The sequence below is a fragment of the Balaenoptera borealis genome, assembly GCF_965194805.1.
Source record: "Balaenoptera borealis genome assembly, chromosome: 9".
NCBI classification, from domain to species: Eukaryota; Metazoa; Chordata; class Mammalia; order Artiodactyla; family Balaenopteridae; genus Balaenoptera; species Balaenoptera borealis.
Window position 1 is genome coordinate 58,524,112 of NC_138873.1, and position 20,998 is coordinate 58,545,109.

The 20,998-nt window shown below is 38.6% G+C and overlaps 1 long non-coding RNA gene across 1 annotated transcript in view; it reads left to right on the forward strand.

Annotated features, from left to right (window-relative positions):
- The window catches only part of LOC309634825, a 125,593-nt gene extending 104,944 nt beyond the window's left edge, over positions 1 to 20,649 (forward strand). The window contains exon 2 of the long non-coding RNA XR_014248447.1: positions 10,131 to 20,649. This is a non-coding gene — a long non-coding RNA (uncharacterized lncRNA). The remainder of the gene's footprint in view (positions 1 to 10,130) is intronic.
- Positions 20,650 to 20,998: the final 349 nt, after the last annotated feature.

Sequence of the window (20,998 nt, forward strand, 5' to 3'; positions counted from 1 at the left end):
ATTCTCCCTAAAGGTTGATGTACTTAGAATAGATTTTTCCCCCTCTGAGACTGCATTCCAGTCTATATGTAAATTGAAACACACTCAGATTAAATTAAAATAGCTGTGAATTATTGGACAGTTTCCTCACATGAAGTCTTTTCTTACTTAACCTTTCTACATGAAAGAGAGAATCTGTATTTGGTGTCTACTGAACCTGTTTGACATTCCAGGGATGTCAGAATCCTGAAGAATACATCTTAGCTGGTCTGGGTAATGCTTTTGTTGCATAAAAGAACTAAGCTGGAGAGGGATTTGTGATTTTTCAATTCTAGAAATAGTATGATGAAAAAACTAATGATCCCACACAGAGTTCAGTGTTTGTGCAATGTTTATTCAGCCAAACAGAGAGCTGTTTTTCTCTGCTATTAATCTTCAGCTTTTCTTAGACTCTGTCATAAAGTATTGGTGGAAAGCAATGTTTTAGTAGCCTGTTACATTTCATTAAATAAATGTGAGCATATGAGTGAATCACACAACTCTTTTTGAAGTCAAGCACATTTCTAAACCTAAGAATTTAACTCTTTAATTTGTATTCATTTTTACTTTATAGAAAATTATATACTTTCACCCCTTCTCCCTTTACGTTGCAAATTAGTGAGAATAATTTAATGTGAAATCCAAAAATCTTTTCATAGGATCATTTAAAATGTCCCAAAGTAAAAAAAGATTTTTGTGTGTGTGAATGACACATATTATGCATTCCCTTAAATTTGTCTTCACTTTTTCTCCAAGTCACTCTGAACGTATCTTATGAACACATTCGGAATGACTTGATCCAATAAGAATTCAAATTCCACTGCATGTTTTCCTTAAATCTCTTTATTCTTTGCATTTTCCCAATAACATGCCAAACCTGATGAGATTACCATGTTAGCCTCCTAGAATCACTTATGCATCCTTTTGTGAAGTAGTTTTGGATCAGTTGTTGTAAAAGCCTAAGTATGGTGGCAAAGAATAGAGCTGAAGTAGGTGAGAGAGACAGAGAGGGTAGGGAGGGAGAGGATCATCTGGAATCTTAATGAAGTTCAACCAAATTGCAAATCTTACTTGGCATTTATTGAACACTTACTACATAGTAGGCACTGCAAAAATTGTCTCCCATAATTTGTCTCACTTAATAATGAATTCCTGTGAAGTAAGCAGTCTCTTAATGCCCTCTGTAAGGTGGAGAAATCAAGGAATACAGAAATTAAGTGGCTTTCTCAAGGTTACACAACTAATAAATAGCAGAAATGTGACATGAACTAAGGTTTGCCTGGCTCCGATGTGTATGGCAAATCCATATTGCCACCACCTCGGTTAGGAGCATAAATTTTCGAAAGGGCTTGTTTTCTTCTGAAATTACTCAGAATGAGGCCAAGCCTGGTGTTTTGGGTTTTATGTTCCTTTGACAACTTGCAGCCAGACCCTCACTTCCCCCCAAAACAACTTTGAAATCTTATTCTAAGTTTTTTGTGTAAATTTCTCTGTAAATAAAAAAATGCAATGGAAACTGAGAGGTATTAAGTTCAAGCCAGCATGAAATCTGCCCTCTGTTAGTCCGCCAAACCCTGCTGATGGCCCCAGAGGGGCTTGCTTGAGTCAGGGCAGCATTGTGAGAAGGATCTGGAAACTGTGCTGGGCTCTCCCAGCCGAGCCCCACCCCGGTGCCTGCAGACACCCTGCTTTGACCGTGGCTGCATCTCATTACCGAGCAAGGATCAACTTCCCAGCACTTTGTCTTTTACAAACTGGATTAGCTGTGGTTAAAGATGTAGAAATTTTATTTAAAATAGGAAAATCTATGATAGTGTGATCTCACTCTTGTTCTCCCATCCCTCCTTCTTATCCCTATCCCCAGATTTATGGCCATCCCTGATCTTCTGTTTCAGAAAGGACAAAATGTTTTGGGCCCTGATTTCAACTGCATTTGGTTTAATAAATAATGACTTCTATGTAACAGAAGGTATCAGAAGGGGCTGCCCAGTGCCCCCTCTTTCTAAACCTGGCTTATAACTGAAGTCCCAGTAAAGCACTGAAGGAAAGGATGCCAGCAGTATTTTCTTCCTCCCAGAGTTAGCAGCACTTGTATAATATTTACAAAGCATTTTGTCCTTTTATGTAGGCGGATGCTATATGGCAGTTAAATTTTCGCTAAGATAATTATACTCCAGCTGCTGCAACTTTTCACTTCTCTTAAAGTATTCCAGTTGCGGTAAGTATTCTTTCTTCTAATATCGTTCTATTGAGCTCTAAAGCCACCAAGTCTTGTTTAGAAGGGATGGTTGAGGAAGAGGGCCTTCTGGTTGAGCCAATATCCTGATTAATTTAGATTTAATGCGAAAGTCCTTTTGGTTAAGTCTTAGAACAACATTTAAAAAATGATTTGTAAACGTAGCAAATGGAATGTTACCCGATCGTTGATGGCTGACACGTACTCAGGATCTGAGTTCATTATCTGAATGCAGATCCTGGACAGAACTCGGCAAAGCGGCCGCTGGTGGACCCTCCACTCATCCTCTCTGAGCCCTTTCTTACTTGGGTTCAAATCCCAGTTTCTTTAGGTACTATTTGATCTTGGGCAAGTTCTTTATTTTCTCTGCGCCTCAGTCTTATCATCTATATAAAGAATAGTAACTACCTCAAAGGGAGGCTGTGAAGACTAAATAAGTTAATTCATATCAATGTCTTAGCACAACGCCTGGCCTGGTGGGTGCAAGTGCTAAGTCTTAGCCGTCATTAACACACCTTCTTTAACTTTTAGTGTTTTCTGATCTCAACACCTACTTTGAAAATTGCTTTCCTTTAGGTAAATACCACATAAATAGTTTTCTTGCCATTTGCCTCTTTCTTTTGAAAAGAGAATTTAGTTGTAGCGGAGGGAAAACTACTGTAGCCGACTGGCTCTGGGTTGGGGGGGCACATAAAATGTTTTGTGTAACTTAACAGATGTAATAGTTATTTTACGAGAGTAAAAATAACTTGGTGAAGTTTGATGAATGCATATGTAAACATAAGACTGGTTGGTTGACTCAAGAAGACGAATTTCAAATTCCTATTTTTTGGATTAACAAAAATCTTTAGTAATCTGCATTGTTACTTTGATGGCTTTCCACAATGAAGTGGCTGATGACCAAAGTTTGCCACTAATTAGACCCCCTGTTTGTCCCTCTTTTCCTTCTTTCCCGCTCTTCCTTCCCCTAGATGGGCATGACAAAGGGAAATAGGAAAAAGCTTGTTTGTTCACTCTCTCATCCCTCTCTTTGACTATACTCTCCATGGTGGAAGGCCGGTGAACAAAGGTCACCATCCAGGGCCCCTACATTAAACACTCTGACCTCACTGCCAAATCACTTTTCCAGAAAGTGTCACCAGATCAAGTGTCACTTTTATGAACTTTTGGTCTGGCAAACCTGATGTTGTGTGTCACCTCCTTCTTGGTTAAAATGTGTGCTCTTTAAAAGCAAACACAATGGATGGATACAAGTTTGTTTCCAGCCTCATTTCAAGAACTTTCTTTACTTCTTTCTTAAAAATTGAAAGTATATTTGAAATATAGTATCACAGCAGGAACCTAGAATTTACAGGTTAATGCCTTATTAGCATATTATATCTAAATAAGGCACTAAAACAAGGTTACAATTAATGAAACATTCATTGTAATGAACTCATTTAGGAAGTGTGTTTGAATTTCATTGATTGGAAGACGTCTGCAATTTGATCAAAGAGTTGATTCGTATAAACATCAAGTGTATGTTTTGCTCATTTAAACCAGCTTTCATTGCTTTGAAAGTGTTTGCTTTAATCTTATTAAATACACAATGGTATATTGCTTACAATTTTGGCTTCACTAAAATGAATAAATATATTTTACATTTAACTTTTGAAACATTTATTTCTTTCGAATGTTTATTTCTTTATGTTTTAATTAATAGTTTAAAATACTCTTCCATCCTTTAACCTCCAAAGCTAATTCATTAATAATAAAACAAAACAAATCACCTCCTCTCCCTGCCCCGCCCAAAATCAAACCAGGCATTAAAGCATTTTTTAGTTGTTAATATACACATAGATCTCATGATTTACTTTTCATTTGTATTTATGGAGGAGAAAGACATTCACACTCTTAATTTTTTTAAATGATTAGAGTTATCATGTGAAAACTGGTATCTATGTGCATTTTATACATTCCTATAATAATTATTTTGTTCAATGCTACAATTATCCTTAAGTAGACTGAATATATATGCTTCACATCTGCTAATTATATCATTCTAAAAGAAATATTTACACAAAATGTAATAATTTTTGACATTGGGATTACAACTACTTATTAATATTTTTTAAATGTACACTCTCGTCAAGTCTATTGATTTCTCTTGAGTGCATTTAAGTGATTGCCTACACTTAAAACTAACCAAATTAATTAAAAATTTTCAGTAGTTATATTCCAAAACAACTAACTCCAATTTAGAAACGGTAACAAAAATCCTGTGTATTTATTTTATGTTTAAAACAACAGTTGAGAACTCACAATATATTTGGTGATTTCAAATCAGAAAAACAGATTTTCATGATCCTGCTAGCTCTGATAGGTTCACTAAAGTTTGTTGATATTTTTACACATACCTGGCAGTTCTTATATTCTAGAAGATTACGGCCAATGGGAATGTTATTTACATGTGAGGGAAATAATGTATAGTTTACCAAAGGATCAGCAACTATTTCCAGCGGTAGACAGGTTATGATTATTTTACAAGATGAGACACCCTTATAAATTTACTTATTGCTAGTGCTGGGTGATTAAATGTTGTAAATAGTAGTAAGAGATAGTGTGTTTTCTTTCTTTCTTTTTTTTTTTTTTTTTTCCTAGCTTGAATTCACCAGTGCAGTGAATGAAAAACTGGAAAAATAAAACTTGAAATGACAGAACCACAGACTTACAGCAGAGGGGGAAACTCTCTAGAAACAAATCTTTCAGGCACATTGTAGCTATGCAAGTACCCAAAGGTAGTGCTCTGTCCTATTTTTACAGCTTCCCACAGAAGGATATTACATAATTTAATCTTTTTAGTTACACTGATTAAGTGTTAAGAAGACATAATTATATATGACTTGCTTATGTCCATTTTCATTTCAGTGTGGGAGAAACTAGGTACAAAACCATCCCTGGCTCATTTAAAGAGCAACACCTCAGATGCAAGCTCACAAGACTGTCTTTTCCACCTGGTTGTCCCAGTCTGGGCAAAGTACAGCAATCTGCCCATAAGAGTACTTTTGGAGGAGTGAAAATCCATCACTTTCTTCCATCTATTACCTTTCTCTTCACTCCCAACAAAATCTCCAGTAGTTGGCCATCTTTCATGGGGGCACAGCATTAAGACGAGCAAGGCAATCCAGTCTGCTAAGTTCACTCAGTAGCTGTCTCCAACTAGCTCCCCATGTCCCCACCTAGTACACTGATGTCAAATTTGACCCGCTGACAATGCTCAGGTTTGAGATCAGACGTTGAATAGTTGAATCCACAGAGTTAAATTTGGAAATGTGAGGGGACTTTACTCTTGCCTCTGAGCAACTTATTTTTAAATACAAATAACCCTGGATGGGATGACAAGTTGAACTGTTGTAGGTCATCTTTTCTTTACCTGCAAAGGTATGTATTAGATTTCTTTCTTCCGCGTCCTACTGCTTAAGGTGGAGTTTCTGAGAAAAACTGTCAGATAATTTGAAACCTGTGGGTGGTACTGGATGGGGATGATCTGTCTTGAGGGGGTCCTGAGCTGGGTAACATGAGGGGTTGGAGAAATAGCAGGAGGGGATCATAGTGGACAGAAGAACCAGAGTTTCTAGAGTGCTTACCAGGTGCCAGGTACGGTCCTAAGGCCTTTTATATATACTGATTCATTTAATTCTCATAAAAGTATTATGAAGTAGATTCTACAATTATCCCCCTTCTGCAGACAATAAAACTGAGGTAAAGAGAAGTTAAATAATCCCAAGGTCCCAGTAAATGACACAGTAAATGACAGCATGGGAATTTGAACCCAGCTAGCCTAGCTCTAGAGCTTAAGCAATACTGTCTATTCACCTGGTTCCATATGGAGAATGGTAAAGACCTGGGGGTGAGAACCTATGAGGGGAAAAGAGCCCAGAAAAGGAGTGTAGGAGCCCCACCAGCTACCTCACAAACTTCAGTTTTGCTTCAGATCAGTTTTACAATCTGTTCGGGGAAGGAGATAGTTTTGATCCCATGATCTCTCCCAGAGGTAGAATCTGTGTTTTATCTCAGCTCTGCTAAGTCATGCTACTTTGGATAAATTTATCTTTTCTCTACATCTCAGATTAATTTACAAATAAATAAATTGGTTCTACAAAAGAAAATAAATGAGCATAGGTATTTTTAAATGTGAAATCATCATTCTATATGGTGGTACATGTCATTGGTTTTGATAACTTTTTTATTTAACATGGAAACAAACAAAAAAGCAAGTAGCCCAAATAAAACAACTCTAAATAAAAAGCACTTGGAGAATAAAATTTTTAAAAGCCTTTAAAAACAAGTAAACTTTAATTTTTATTGTAGACATAGATCTTATCTCCAATGCAAGGGTGAAAAGTTGGTGAAATTGTCTAGGTGATTCCTAAGGAAAGATTACTTGTGTCCATATGTCCTAACAAGGAGAAGAACAGTTAGTCTTCCCTACCACGTATGTAGGTTTCTCTGACTGATTGATTGATTGATTGATTTTTGTCCTTAAATCCATTGTTCTCCTAAATCCATAGGAAAATTTGTCATGAGTATATAAGTCAACTGTGGTATCTGGAAAATTGCTTTTCTTTTTTACATTGAGAGACATTTGGTAAATTCTCTGTTCTAAAATTGGCAGTTTGGGCAGGAACATTCTGGGATTGACTTCGGAATCATGCTTCAGTTGTATCTACCTTCACTTTGCCAGTAGACATTGGTCACTCTCCACCAGCCTGGTGCTGTGTTTTGGAACTTGGAACTTCCCATCATTGGGGGTCATTATCACACACTGCTCAGGAAAATTAATTGTGTAGCTGTTGGTAGTTTCCAGGAAAGCCATTCTTCTCACTTTCCTGCTCTGAATCAATAAACAGGTCTGTTATTACGCAGACCCCTGGGCAAATATCTCTATGATGAGGTCCAGCCTGGGGGGTAAGGAAATTGGGAAGTAGGGTTCGGCCCAGGGGAGTGGATAGTTTTTAGAGTCATGTGAAAGGATCAGCCAAATCATCTCAAATATTGCTTTCATTTTAAAGTTTAAGGTAGCATAAATTGTTTTAGAAGGGTCAGGGTTTTTTGATGCAACTGGAAAGTTGTTATTTAGTCCAGCTTCCCTTGAAGGAATTGGTCCTCTGAATGATGGCATGGAGGCACATGATCAAGTTAATAGTAGCAGGGTGAATAGCAGGAAGCTGAATTCAGCCCATTCGGATGAGTAAAGATCTAATCAAGTGCCGTATCAGCAGAGTAAAGCGAAAGAGCATTTGGAAAGAACCACCAATGCCAAGGTTTCCTTGCATGAAATATAGCACAAGTTCAGGCTTCTAAACTCTACATACCTCCGACCTTTGGCTCTTTTATGTCTCTATTTTTCTGGCCTGACAGACCACATGCCAATGTGCAACCCAGAATCCCTCACCCTCGTGATTTATGGCTTACAGCTGCTTCAGTGTCTCAGCCATGGCAGCTGCTTTTCAGATGTCTTCAAACCGGAGGGAGAGTGTTAATGTGAACTTGAGTGGCTGCAGAAGAGAAGAAGAAAAGTTGATGAAAAAATCATCTGAATTCAGCCCCAAAGCTTTCCATTGATCTTTGCCTTCGGGGCCAAGCAAAATGTTTGGTTTATTTCATAAGCTAATTAGGTGTGTGAAAGGCTACTTGGCATCTGCTATTGACTGAACCCAACAAAAGTGATCACCAGGCTGGGTAATCAATAGGGGATCAATAACAAGCGTGTGATTGGATTAGCCATTTGATCAATGCTGTGTGCTAATATATTAACAAGCAAATTACAGAGCAGCCCTTAAGAGCAGAATGCTGACGCTGATTGCATTACAAACTAGTGAGATCTAATGATCCGCCAAGTGCAAGGGGTTAGTTATACAAATCAAGATCTGAAGGTATTTTTTTTCCTTGAAGATTTCTTCCCCCGCCAAAGAAAATGCTTTCTTAAGTGAGATTCAAATTAAATTACAATTAGCAAGTAGTTGCACTGGGACACCCAATTTCCAAGCAAGTATCATTCATGAGGAAGAGGGCTTGGGAAGTCCAGAAAAAATAGCCTGGAGAACTTTTAGGAAAACCCAGGTAAATATCAGAAAGGGCAAACACGAAGAATGCCAGAATAGTCACTAATATTTCTCCAATAAAAGTTTGGTAAATGGATTCCTAGTTTGGATATATAGAGCTCTTTCATGACAGAACCTAAGGGTGCTTGATCTTTATCAGAACCATAGATGTCTTCCCAACTTACATTTTTGTTTTAAGGTAAGCTACTATCTTAACTAATTCAGCCTCAAAATGGGTCAGTAATAAGAGACATCTGTGTGCGTGTGTGCATGTGTGCATGTACTAAATGCACAGCGTGAAGGATTGTGGCCAACAGCAGAAGTGCACTTTCAAAAAAGAAAGAGAGAAAATTACATGACATAGGACGTGGAGGAATGAAGGAAATGACTTCCACTTCCTAACCCTTCAGAACTTATTTCTATTACATGATTCTATAAGTGACCTCACAAGAGTAAAAAGCCACAAAGCAGAGCTTTTCTCCTCCCTGCTTTCCCCATGATTAGGTGAACCATTTATTCAATTGACTGTGCTCTTTCTGATTCCCTAAGTGGAGACCCGGCAAGGCTTTGCTCACTTTCTCTGAATCCTTTTCCTTTTAAGAAATCTTTTTTTTCCCTTTGCCTGAGGGAAGCTGAACCGATTAGTCTGAATTCTCCAGTGTTATTTGCAGACTCGAAAGGTCTCCCAGGGCCCGTATGCAGAGTGGCAGCGGAGCCTTGGTGAGGTGAGGTGAGGCAGGCGGCAGCTGACAAAACAGGCGGCCTGGCCCAGGGAGCTGGGGGCCGGGAGGGGAGAGGCTGTCAATCAGCATAAAAGAAGCACAGGCAGGGGCTGTAATATCTGATGGAGCCCTGTCAGTGCCAAGGTGAACCAAGGTTGATTTGCCTGAGGCTGAAACGCTAGGACCTCAGGAGTGCTGCAGGCAGATTTTCCCACTTGCCCTGCATTTGGTGAGTTCCAATGTTTATACCTTCCTATGTTCGTTTTTGTACCCAAGTTCAATGCCATCAAGAATACCTAATGATGTTTCTATGAGAACTATTGTTCCTTTTGAATAAATCTGCTGATAGTCAATGATCACAGGGATGACAGTCCTCTCAGACCCATTCCTCTGTGGTGGTGCCTTGTGTGACAAGCCCTGTCTGTGTTTTTAAATACCTTTTTTCTGTGCCTACCAAAGCGTAACGTACAGGAAGCTAGCAATATACAGTGGAAGAGCTTAACTCCATTTAAATATGGCAGTACATGAAACTACGAAGTCATCACATTTATTGTTGGTAGAATCTACCCACCACTTTACCATTGGTGAGATTTTGTAAATAAATGACAGATCTTTGGGATCTCATGCAGCCTAAACTACAGTGGCACATGGTGTAATGATATAATAGTCTATGCTACAAGATTAATTCTTTCAGTCATCGGTGATTACATTCATGATAAGAAGCAACGTACTTTGAACCCGCAGTAAAAGCCACTCTAATTAATCACATGTTCACCAAAAACCTTAAACAGAGTTAAAGAATATTCTGCATCTCATAAATGTAAGACAGGTGACTATAGTGCTATAAAACCCTTATTGCGATGTTACTGGTTAACGCCTCTGACATGATTCTACTCTCCTTCTGTAGTGTTATTAATTTGAAGCTTTAAGTAATGTCATAAATATTTCTCTAAGAAGAACCAGCTGCGTGGCTCTGGGTGATAATGATTATAATTATTTAAGATAGAAAGCATCGGAGGACAAGGTCCTTGCTTGTCACTGTGTCTGATTCTGTAATATGTTCTTTTGCAGGAAGGACTGAGAATGAAGGGAGAATGACAACAGGCAAAAAAGAAATTCGCCAATGGTCAATAATTCGTTTGGGAATTTGTGATTGTTTTGCTTGGGGAAGAAAACAACATCTTAAGTGACTTGATAAATGTAATCATTAGAATCTATTACAGCCTGCACATCATCTAAAGTATATATATCTTCTAAGTAATACTTTTCTTTAAAATAAAAATAACTGTTTGTTTTCTAAACTGTCTCACTTTACCTCTTGCTTGTTAGGTTGAATGACAGTGAACACTGAAGATTTAATGTGATACTTCTCATCAGTTTGAAGATAGTTGTGTTTCAGAATCTGTTTCCTTTGCCTTTAGCTAAACCTTATACAGCCTGATGTGGCCCACATCAGTATGAGCATGAAAGCCATGCTCCTTTGTCTGCTTTCATCTTCATGAGAAGATTCATCTTCCCCAAAGTGCTTACATTCGAAAGCTCCAGTGGGCTGGATTATGACTTGGTTCCAGTAGATAGCTCAAGTGTTATCCTGTGCAGGACTGATGATTAATCAAGACAAAAAGGTAGGGATGAGTGGTTAGCTGAAGCACGTATGCGTGACGTGGCTTACAGGAAGGGAAGTGGCTCTGATAAAAAAAACACTACAAAATATCAATACTAGGTGGGGGTCTTCACATCCATTAGGATGGCTACTATTAAAAATATAGAAAAATAAGAGTTGGCAAGTATGTGGAGAAACTGGAACCCTTGTACACTGCTGGTGGGAGTGTAAAATGGTATAGTCACTATGGAATATAGGATGATGGTTCTTCAAAAATTAAAAATAGGATTAACACATGATCCAGCAATCCCACTTCTGGGTATAGATCCAAAAGAATTGAAAGCAGAGACTTGAGCAGGTATTTGTACACCCATACTCACAGCAGCGTTATTCACAATAGCCGAAAGGTATAAGCAACTCAAGTATCCATCGATGAATGAATGGATAAACAAAATATGGTATATAATACAATGGGATATTATTCAGTCTTAAGAAAGGAACTCTGAGGCAGGCTGCAACATGGGTGAACCTTGAGGACATTATGCTAAGTGAAATAAGCCAATCACAAAGGACAAACATTGTATGATTCTAAATACTTATATGAGGTGTCCGGAGCAAATTCATAGATACAGAAAGTAAAATGGTGGTGCCTGAGGTTGGGTGAAGGGGGAAATGGGGAATTATTGTCTAATGGGTACAGAGTTTCCACTTGGGAATATGAAAAAAAGTTCTAGAGATGGATGGTGGTGATGGTTGCACAACAGTGTGAATGTTCTTACTGTCACTGAACTGTACGCTTAAAAATGGTTAAAATGGTAAATTTTATGTTATCCAGAGTTTACCACAATTTTAAAAAGTAAGGAATAACCCACAGAGATATCTCTGACCTTCGTACGTCTCCTTCAGGCTTTTTGAGCAGAGGAAGGAAGCAGTCACCGGCCAAAGTGCATGTTGCATTTTTCCTCCTTCTTTTGGGGGTCAGGCTGGAGGAAATTATTTTTCATTCCCATGCTTCCCATGGCTGCCTGGGAGTGAGGTTTGAAGGGAATGCTGAATAAGAACTTGAACTAGTCATGCTGACCTCAGTCGGCTTTCCTGAGTTCACAGAGATGTACTCTGCCTACTAGAAACTTCTCCTACTGCATTGGGAGGCCACAGTAAGAGGAATTACAACTTTCACTTTTTAACCTTAATTCAGTAAATATTTACTGAGTAATTATGTGCCCGGCTCTATGATTGGTCTCATTTTACTCAAAACCAAGCCTCACATCCTCAGTAGAAGTTGTGGTTATTTCAGCCCTTGATCAATGACTATCTACATAGGCTGCCATGATAATGGTTAATGTCTGTCTCAGGGGTTAGGGCTGTAATCCCAACAAACCAGTGTCCTTTAAAGACATGCCATTGGTCAGTTAGTTCCGAGTTTTCTAATGTTTTTGAATCCCATTTATACTTTTTGCCATGGCCTTTTAGGGGAGCAAGAGTTTCATGAATATATGAATATTATTGAATGATTGTGATAAATACCGTTTCTTTGAAGCAGATAGCACCTGCAGTTTATATAGCAGTTTTACTTACTACCCTAAACTGACCATCCTGTCGTCTTACATTTTAAGATTTATTTTTCTTATTTGTATATTTTAACCAAGACACTGAAAGCTTAAGTGTCTGTCAAAAGTCACATTCTTAAATAAACCTGGGGAAAAACTTTGTGATGTTTTCCCTCTCGGGCTAGTAGCAGTGCTTTTTTCCACACTACATTTCACTATGTACTGCATCCCTAATCTGTCTTGGACATGTCTCTGTAGAATCAGACAGAACCTGGGGATGACCCACTGAATCAATTTTTTTTTCTGTAGTCTTTCCAGAATTTGGTCTAGCCCCAGATTGAATTGGCTAAAATAAATGTTGGATCCATTCAACTTGGTTTTATGGAATCGAAAAAACCTTTAAGATATCACTTTTTTTTTTTTTTTTGACACAACAGCATGAAATCCGGTAGGGTTATATAGTTTGAAAACCAGGGAAGAGAAATTACAAAAATATTCTCATTATCCGAAAAAGTGAATAGTAATTACTGTGTCACTTTCAAATAAATAATTTATAATGTTATTCATAGTAATACATGGTTGGTAATTACAGTTTCTTAGTAAGTACAAACTTTGGTGAAACATTATATTTGAAGTATAGAATAGTAATACCTATAAAAAAGTTAAATAAAAAACTCAAGTGATGCCCCAAAAAACAACTTGCATTTTGTTTTACTTAATTAGAGTTAAGTAGGGAGAGCTATAAATTTCTTTTATAGCTTTCATGAACTATTAAGAATCTTTGATAATATGCCAGGAAAAAGAATATGTACTTCATATAGAAGGTGTTATCTATCTATAAAACTTTACGTTATCCTAGCTGAGTTATGGAATTTTATATTGAAAATGTTATAAATATTACTGCTTTCCTGCTTTCCCTTCCTTCCTTCCTCACTCCCTCCCTTCCTTCCTTCCTTGCCGTACCATGCAGCTTGCAGGATCTCAGATCCCTGACCAGGGATTGAACCCAGGCCACGGCAGTGAAAGCCCAGAATCCTAACCACTAGGCCATCAGGGAACTCTTACTGCTTACTATTTCTATGCATTAGAAGGAATAAATGATTTTTTACGCATGCATTTACGTATGCATTTAGTGTTGATAGTGCAAAATGTACCCTTGGATGTACCTTCAAGCAACCTAAAACCAGCCTCTTCAGAAAAGTTAGGGATGCTTAGCTTTCACCCCTAACTGCAGTCGACATGCCATCATGCACTCTGGCCATGACATTGCAAATCAGCCGTTGCCAAGGGAGAGCATCAAAAATGGGCACATTGTGGAGGGCAGAGATCCAAAGGCATCTGAGTGGTGTTGTCCTCTGTAGCTGGATTCTGTTTTCACACCAAAAGGATTTTTAGTGAAATCTGGCCACCAGTGGCTTCATCCAGGCATAAAAATACAAAACTATTCATAAGGAAATGTTTGTATGCATAAAGTATATATTAACTCATGGAAACAAAAGATATAGATAAAGGGTAAGATTAATAGCCATCAAGAGATAAAACCTATTAATATTAGTAAATACATATTTTTGCTCAAATGTATTCACCTTTAATAATTGTTTCAATGTAATTTCAATAGCTCAGCTCACTATATACTCCAGTCAATATGAAAGACCGAGCGCTCTACCAACAACCCATTTTTTTCTTTGATTTAGCTTTTATTTGTCTTCCTTTTTTAGTATATAAAATATATACATTTTAACATTTCTATAATGTCATCAATAAAATACCGGTTTTATCTTCATTCCTGGGTATGAATACTCCTTGACTCATTTAAGGATATGAATCATACAAGCCACGGACTCTTTCTTCCCTATTACATAGGATGCTGGCTTGCCTTTCGTATTTGCAATCTGTATGCTGAATAAATTGGTGTGTTTCTTTCCCTCCAAGAGGCTACATATTTCATACATATGTGGCAGTTGTAGGTGCACATGTCTGCTGTAGGTACAGCTTACACTCATTGCAAGTAATTACATAGAAAGGGTTATAGTGAGCAAAGTGAGCTGATAAAAATGATAATGCGAGACTCTATATTTATTCATTTGCAATGGTTTCCACATCAGCTTCACTCAGTTTATAAATCTAAACATTAGTTCTCTCGCTGTCAGCACTTCAGACTCCACCTGGGATCAGTCAGCCAAGCTGTGCTTTCTGCCTCCTAGAATCATCATGCAAAATAAAGATTCTGCGTTTGGAATGTAGCTGACAGGTTAGTTGATGATGCACCAGACAGAAAGGAATGCAGTTTTCCTCCTCAGCTGCATAAGCTCCCTTGTTCCACGGGCTTATTTCTTTAGTAAGAAAAGCAGATGTGACTTAAGTAGCAGGGACGAGGAGGTGGTAGGGAAAGAGCTATCCTTTCATAAGCACATCTGAAATTGCAACACATTTTTTTGTCTTATAAAGCAGCGGTCCCCAACCTTTTTGGCACCAGGCACCTTTTCTGTGGAAGACAATTTTTTCCACAGACCGGGGGTGCGGCGGGGTGGAGGGATGGTTCAGGCAGTAATGCGAGCGTAGATGGGGAGTGATGAGGAGTGGTACCAGTCTGTGGTCCCGGGGGTTGGAGACCCCTGTTATAAAGTACGTAAGTACGTAAAATTTCCTGGCGCTCAATAGCTAATTATGTCTGCTATCTTTATTCCTGAAAGAAAAAATTATATGGAAGTTTTGCATATTTAAATGAAGGATGCCATAACAGATTTGCCAAAGAATCAATTTTGTCCAGCTTATAATTCTTTTGCTTCGGAATTTCACTTCTTTTTACATTAGAATTTTTTTCCTGTAACACTAATTGTGGTGGAATTTATCAAGCTGCTTCTCTTAAACAGGCTAGTCATGTGTTATCTATCTCTGGGGGATAGAATATTAAATTCACAGATTCTTTTCTACCTGACGCTTTGACTACCATTCATTCATACATTTCTTCTTTTCTATCATATGTTTATATTTCACAAAAATAATTATTATTAAAACGTGGCATTTCTCTTGTACTAGTAAAACCTGATATCTTGAAAAAAATAACTTCAGAAGTCAAGAAATACTCAGAATTAGATTGCTAATCACTTCTATGCCAAAGTGGCAGACTTTGTTAAACAGAAATCCAGCCTAAAGTGGATTTTGTTGGGTATCTGTAATTGTTGTGACGGATATCACGTCAGTAAGTTGATTACATACACAGCAGCTAGAAACTTACCATATTGAATTTTAGTATTTTTGCACATGAGCTTTAGCAAAGCTATGAATAGAAATGTTTTCATAAAGGAACTATCCCATTTGTATGTTTGAAGCTTACTTTTGAATCATTCTCTCTGCTTTTTCTCCATCTCCTCTTCTCTCAAGTACGAGTTAATCTGTTTATTTAGATTAGACAGCAGATCAGATAAAGTGCCAAATAAGAGTCTGAGTAGCTGAGAGCTGAAAGTTACTCTGCTGTCCAAGATGGGAAAATAGACTAATAAGAGTGATACCTCAGCAAGATGTAATTATATTTCCTTTGGTACTTTACTTACTGTACCAAACATAAAATCATCCTGGATACTTCATATTATTCTTTAACTTAGTAAATTTATTATTAAAGTAGTATTTACCTATGTAATTTTTACCTGGCTAATGAGAATATGTTTATAAAATTTTGTTAAATCTAAAAGAATTCTTTTTCAAGCTTTCTTCCCCTTACTCAAGAAAGATGTCTTCATTTCAAAGTGGAATGAAATGTATGTCTCTAAATGTCTTACAGGGCCTCCTGCACTTGTACTGACCCTTTGAAAAGTCAGTTCATTAAACAATTATTCTGGGCTATGTTCTGAGCTTCTAATGGAGCAAATTTAAAGAATCCAAAGCAAAGATAATACTCTGACACAGAGTCAATGGCTTGTGCACTGGGAGGGGTCCATTGGCTGGGAGTTGTCATGGGTTATCTCCACTGCTGGTTTCTCATGCCATCTGGGTTCATATGACAGCACCATGGGGAGACTTTTTCATTCTTTATTTCTTTCCTTTCAAACAGCTAAGATTAGGGATACGTTTGTGGCTGCTTCTGACAAATGCACGCTGACAGAATCCAAAAACTGATCTTTCCTTGGAAACCCAGCATTAACGAAAAGCAAAACAAAATAAAAACAAATCCTGACTGCTTTGCTGAAACAATTAGGGATTGGTGATGGATGGGGTGGCTTGGAACAATGCCTGGTACAAAATTTGTACTCAATAAATAAGTGTTGAATTAAGTGGAGGAAGAAATACTTAACTACCAATAACTTAAGCAACTTTTAGGAGTGGCCCCGTGATTCATATTTTATCCCCAAAGGGGCTATTTAGTCATTCAACAATTATTTACTAGGCACCCATCCCATGTAAAGCTGTAATAGCCACTCCAGGGGATACTAAAGTGGATAAATCATAATATAAAACATACTGATAACTGAATTATCATAATATTTGCGTAATTACTAATGCTAAGTGGAATGAAAATACTATGAAAGAGATCCAGATAAAGTAAGTGCGAAGATAATTGTTAGTTATTCCCTGTTGTGGCTAATGCACGTCTCCCACAGATACATTAAGGTCCATACACCCTCTTAATAAAAGCTACTACTTATTTACTACCATCACGAAGTGCCTTGTAGATGCCAGGTACTTGGCTTCTATTATTTCTAATTTACTCAACAATCCAGCGAGGATTGTTAACATCATTGTTCTTATTTTATAGTTGAGGAAATGAATGTTCAGAGAGAATAAGAAGGAAATTTTCCCAAAGCCACATAGCTAACCAACTCCAGATCCACAGTCTCACATTGCTGCAAGAGAAAGACCTACCAAATTCTTGCCTGTGCCTCTGCCTCTGTCCTCTTTCTACAACCCAGGCCTCTTCCTTCTTAAAGGTTCAGCCTGGCCCCTCCAACCCTACCCAATCCCTCTCTCTAGAAAGAGGAGATTTAAGATACTCTAGAATGGCACTCTGAAACTTGGCTCCCAGTTACCTCCAATGCTTGTCTGGGAGAACGAGAGACTTCTGGGTTTCTCCCTTGTGCCTAAAACCAGTGCCCTTGTGATAATTTTCACCCTCTTGTTCCCAGGGCCCAAGTTCTGCCTGGATTGTCTAGCAATCTAGTCCTTCTAGGACTGGGGCCCTGGCTTGTCCTGGTCATCCCTTTCTCTGGACTGGAATCCTTCCCTTGAACTCCAGCCAGAAGTCCAAGGCATAGCCACCCAAGGATAGAGTTCACAGTGGATCTCCTGGCAGTGTCTGCTTGGATGCGTCCGTGCTGAAGATTCCCTGACATGGTATATGAGGCCTTTGAGGATGGGGTTCCCGCTCCCCTCTCCAGCCTCATCCTCATACCCCAAACCTCGGTCATACTGAACTACTTGCAAATCTCTGAATTTGGCCTGTCCTTTTTTCCCCAGAGGACCTGGCATAAATTGTTCCCTCTACTTTTCTTCACTCTTCTCCTGTTTTCTAGGTCTGCCCTTATTTAGATAACACCTCCTCCAGGAAGCTGTCCTTTGCCTTCCCGAGTCACTCTGGGTTTACTCCTCAGTCTCCTTACTGGGCTAAGAGCAATTTGAGGACATCATTATTTTATCTCCAGAAACTAAGCCAGGACCTAGCACATTGCAGACACTTAACAAATGTTTTTTCATTGGTATAAAATTACTTACAAGGCAATTTACAAGGACCATAAAAATCAAACAAGCAGTACTTGGATGACACTGATCTCCAGTTCCCTGATACAGTAATTTCCCCCTTGATGCAATATTCTAATGTACTAGCTGACTCTCATGAATCTTGTAGGCAACCATGAGAGTTTGAGTTCCAGCATGTGAGAATCCCAAGTCCCTCCTGCTGGGAAAATTATTTTAACTCATTGTTATTGCAGGGACTTACAGGGCACATTATTGTGATTTGCAGATGAGGAAACTGGGACCGACACAAGTGTCAGACGATGTTATGGTGAGCCTTGGTTAATGGAAGATTTGAATTTATGTTTGGTTCACATTTCTACTGAGATAGAATGCCAACATTTGGGATATGTTGCCAATTAAGATGATTCTGTCTGTAAATCTTACGAATGACAAAGCATTTTTTAGAAATTTAAAAGATTATTTACATAGATTTGTTCCTAGGAAAACATTTGTCTTCTGCAAATGGAAATAATAAAAATCACTAAATTACACTAATGCAAAATCTGGAAGGTGGCAGATTTATAGCTACTACTGTCGACAGGTCACCTGCCACCCTTCCTTGTCCACCTTGTGGGCTATCAGTTTGCCATGTCTCTGAGCAATGCCATTTTGAGAAAGGAGAGAATCTTCATCTGCGGGTGTTGTGGCTAACCCAGAAGATGCAGTTAGTAGTATCTCATGTGGAACGGAGGCATTGCAAAAGGCCTAGAACACTGCCTGAAATGTGGCAGGAGTTTTCTGGCCACATTCTCAAATGATTAGGAACATGCTGTCCTTTTATGCTTTGTGGAAGTCTACTGTGTAGTTATCATTCTTTAAATAAAATTGTCTCTCTCAGTGAAAGGAAAGGATTTCACTGTTTATTGAATTTGTGTTCCTTGAGGCTGAATTTGCATACACAGAGAGGTGTTTTAAATAAACAATTCCTGACAGTATTATTGGAAGAAAACAAAAGGAGAGCAAGGTCAAGCTTTCTGGCACACATAAATTGGCACTAATGTTCATTCATTCAGCAAAGTTTTAGAAACCTAGATTATGCCAGGCACTGTGCTGGGAATGGAAGTACTGGAGATACCGGAGTAAGTAGTGAGCAAGGCACCATCGCTGCTTCCAAAGGGCCTTCGAGCTCTGGGAGAGGGGGCTGGAAGGGATTGGATGCCATTAACCAGGGTGAGATATTCCTTTTGACCCAAGTCTTCCTTTCTGGGTTCAGAGGCAAAATGGCCCATAAACAACAATGCAAGGAACAAAATCCTTTCTTTCACCTAGCTCTCTAATTTTCTTAAGAAAACTGATAACTCTCAGCTGGAATCTGCAGCTTCCTGACCGTTAGTGAGAGGAGATTAATAAATTGCCACCCTGCCAGGGAAACTTGGGCAGGTGTGAATACTTCCCACTCTGTTTGCATTCCCCGCGAGAGCTCTGTGCTTGTATGAATTCACGCATAGAGCAGAGAGACATTTCATTCTTGGATGAACTCAGGAGAGGTGAATTAGCCTCCACATTTTAGACAGTTGAATTATTCTTTCGTCTTCTTTAAACTGCAAAGGGAAATACATTTCATCCCATGCAAATACATATTCAACCTCTTTTATATAATTGAGTTCATGAGTCAGTCTCCTATTCTATTTTTATTTACTTATTTGGTAGTTTTGAGGAAATTTCTCCATTTTACTAACCACTTTAAAATCCTTCTCCAGATTAAGATCAACATCTGAGGCTAGAATTTAAACCCCAGAAAGGTAGTAAGTAAAGAAATCTTTAATTTATGAAAGTGAACAAGTTGACTTATCCAAACATCTCTAGGGCTTTAATGGGGGATATCTATAATTCTCTGAATTGTATTCCTTTCACAGTGATATTTTGTAATTCCATTCTATTACCCTTGCTTAACATTAATGAGATAAAAAGATCACATTATGGCGATTGATGTTCTTCAAATTGAATGCACATTTCCATGTACAAAGCTGTCTGCTAATTTAAAAAACATAGCATGTAACATAGAATCATGACCATGGTCATCACTCAGCTGGGACCAGATAGCATTTTTTATCTATTCATTGGATTTAACAAGGCATGAGATGGAAGCAGAATACAAAGTGTGGGTAGATTATCCCATATCCCTCCTTTTGGCCAGTTCTTGGCAGTCTCAGCAAGGAAACTGAGGCTTCATGTTTCCATGGAAATAAACCTCAAGGTCAAAGGGGCATATGGAAGGTCAGACAATGACAAAGGAACATCTGAGAGGCCATCTGGATGAGTGACCTGACATAATTAGTCATTAATCCCACTCTGGGGAACAATAGAGCTGGCAGAGAGTGTGTTTGGGCTTTGATCGTGGTCTGGGTGATCTCATGGGGAAGAGGGAAAAAAGCCCCACTTGGTAACTAAGCAGATTACCCCGGCATGCTGTTAACTAAAGACGGGGTGGCCGAGGAGGCCAGTGGGATACGCATTTTACATATTAGACTACATTTCCCTTAACTTACCCCAGGCCCCTCTAGGGCCATGTGGCTTTCGGATTAGCTTCTGGGTAGCATTTTTTACAGTTTACAATGGAAGGAGAGCAAGAGTCCCAAAATACGTTGCTTAAAATTCTCAGGCAACAGATGGGAAGATAGCTGGAGAGCCAAAGGCATTAGCCAGCTTGGTTTACAGGTGTCAATATTTACTAAGCAAAGTTTGCCAGGGTGTCTTTTGGGAAAAAGCAGAGAGAATAGTTCATCAGTAAAACAACAGCAGTGAGTCCACTGTCTGTTTTTAGCAGAATGGTTAGAATTCTAAGTTGTCTAAAATGGTAAGAAGTACTCATCAGCATCTGTCTTTCTCTTGGGCTCTTCTTATTCATGTTTATTAGTCTTAGCTGACTTTGATTAGCTACCCCTCACACGTAGCTAGAATCCTTCTATTTGAAGGGCTGGTGTTGTTCCGAGATTGACTGTGTGCACTTTTGTAGGGTGTGAACGTGCTAGCAGTCTTTATAAATGCATGTATTTCGCCAACTGCTGAAATCATCATCTGCCCCCCAGGGATAACTGATTATACTTGCTGTGTAA